Genomic DNA, 2,571 nt, shown 5'->3' with positions numbered 1-2,571 from the left:
ATTTATGCATTTGGATTTAAGGGAGAAGGCTGAATTTACACATTTGGATTTAAGGGAGAAGGCTGAATTTTTGGGTAAAGAGGACTGTTTTATGAATTTATGGGCTGTGTTCATTGCATTTAGAGAAAGAAGGGGCTGATTTGTAAGCATGTATGTTATGCACTTGGAGAATCTAGGTGGCTGAATTTATATCATGTATGTTTTTGCCTTTGGATGTAAGGGAGGGGGCTGAATTTATGGGAGCAAGAGGCTGAATTTATGGCATGTATGTTTATGCATTTGGATGTAAGGGAGGGTGCTGAATTTATGGGAGAAGGGGGTTTAATTTATGGCATGTGTGTTTTCCATTTGGAGAATGCATGTGGCTGACTTTATGGCACGTGTGTTATGCACTTAGAGAAAGAAGGTGGCTGAATTTCTGGCATTTATGTTTTTGCATTTGGATGTAAGAGGGGGGGCTGAATTTATGGCATGTATGTTTTTGCATTTAGATATGAGAGAGGGGGCTGAATATATGGCATGTATGTTTTTTATATAGGGAAAATGCCTATGGGAGATGCATCAAAGGATGTGTCCTTCAAAGAGAACAAGGAGCGTCTCTGTTTGCAAGATAAATCTCAAGTTTCTGTTCCTCCGATCTCAGGGGCAAGTTTTACACCTACATATGATGAGGTGTTTAAACCACCCAAAATGAATAGTAGGGATAAGAACAAGCTATATGGGAAAGAGCTCCTAGAAAAGTGCTTTAGAGACTAGCATTCTCTATCGTTAGAAAACTACCGTCATGTACAAAGGTGGTTCGAGGGAATTGAGACTGTTATAGATCTACGGCATAAAAAGGAAGAACAACAGCATATTAAAGGCATCATCCATGAGCGTCATCATGAGATAGTGCCTCTAAAGTTTAGTGGAGTTGAATATAACTGGAGAGAGGAAGATATATACAGATGGTGGATCTCCTCAAAGCAATCTAGTAGGAAATACTCGAAGAAGAGGACCCTTGTAAATAATGTGAGTTGGCCTTTCAATTATGTGATATTTTATAAAACTATACATTTGTAATATAGATATGATCTCGTCAATGTATTCTATTGTGTTTCAAAGGTTGAAATGAGCAAAGTTCAGAGAAATCTGGAGCTTGAAGCAACTAGTCCTTGTATTGACAAGTCTCTACATAATTCAATTTCAAAGAAGGTATGTTCAATACATTTAATGGTTCTCTAGCATGAAGTAAAAATTTGTATTTATTTGCATAATTTGTGCCACTTATTACTTGGATTATTTAACTCTTTAGCAGTCTATTGGAGATTCTATTTCTATTAGAGGGGAATTTCATGAACAAGGATATTCAACATCTCAGGTTGTTGATGCATTTGAAAGATATGTTTTTTCAAGAAAAATTAAGAATATCGTATACCAATTGAACTAAGTTCTCATTCCTTTGGATTTCAAAATGATATATAAGAGTTTAATAAAATTTTGTATGTCTATTTAAAACTTTTTAGAGATATATGGAGCCTCAAGCAACTACTCCTTGTAGTGACGAGTCTCCACGTAATCCAATTTCTGAGAAAGTATGTTTATATTAATACCTTGAATGGTTCTCTACTTTTAGTAAAAAATTATACTTTTTCGTGTAATTTATGTGACATCTTACTTGGATTATTTAATTCATTGGCAGTCTATTGGAAATTCAGTTTCTATTGGAGGAGAATTTTATGGACAAAGATCCCCAACATCTGAGGTTGTTGAAGCATTTCCAATAAAAGATATGTTTTTAATTTTATAAAGAATATGAAATGTTTTCTTTAATAAAATCATATATTCTTTTGTGTAGATAGATAAGTTCATGGCGAAGAGTGTGACGCTCCAATTTTGTATATGAAATATTTTGGAATATATATCATAGATAGTATTCAGAAAGGATGGTTTTTATGTTTTGAAGGTTTTGGGAAAGTTTGGTGTTGGTTGAAAAATTTTGGTTTTTGTCCATTATGGTGTCGGCTCGATTTTGCGGCTTGATTTTGAGTTGGTTAGAGAAATAATTTGAAGAAACTCTATATGAGAGAGTTTTAGATCTTGTTGAGTAGAAAAACTTTGTCCTAGTGAAAAATTTGTGGTTCACTCGTTTGCATGCCTGTATGGAGGTCAGAAGTTGCTAACAAAGTGGTTTTGAGCTAAAAGTGCATCTAGATTTCTGTGTCAAGAGTTGCAGGCATTAGACGGAGGTCGAGATGGAAGAGTTAGCCATGAAAGGTCACATACAAAGGGAAAGAAGAGGGTCTGATCTTCGAGATGAGCTATTGAGCTTGTCCATTAGATCTACGAGGCAGGTGTGGTGATGCTCCGAATAGGGCCATTTTCGTACGCGTTTGCTATCAAAAGCGCACACTAAAAGAAGGTGAAAAGCACACGCACACTTTTCGAGAAAAGCTATTTTTGGCCGATTTAAGGGGCTTTTGGCCGCTTTTGGAAGTCGTGAAAGGCTATAAAAGAAGAGGAGATTGTGAGAAGGAGAACACACAATCCAACGCACGCATATCGAGGTTGTACGAAAGAGAAGAGAAGGCA

This window comes from Dipteris shenzhenensis, chromosome 6 (assembly GCF_047967505.1).
Source record: "Dipteris shenzhenensis isolate YYH24624 ecotype China chromosome 6, Dip_SZ_1.0, whole genome shotgun sequence".
Lineage (NCBI taxonomy): Eukaryota > Viridiplantae > Streptophyta > Polypodiopsida > Gleicheniales > Dipteridaceae > Dipteris > Dipteris shenzhenensis.
The sequence above is the reverse complement of the archived record's forward strand: the minus strand, read 5'-3'. Positions refer to the sequence as shown.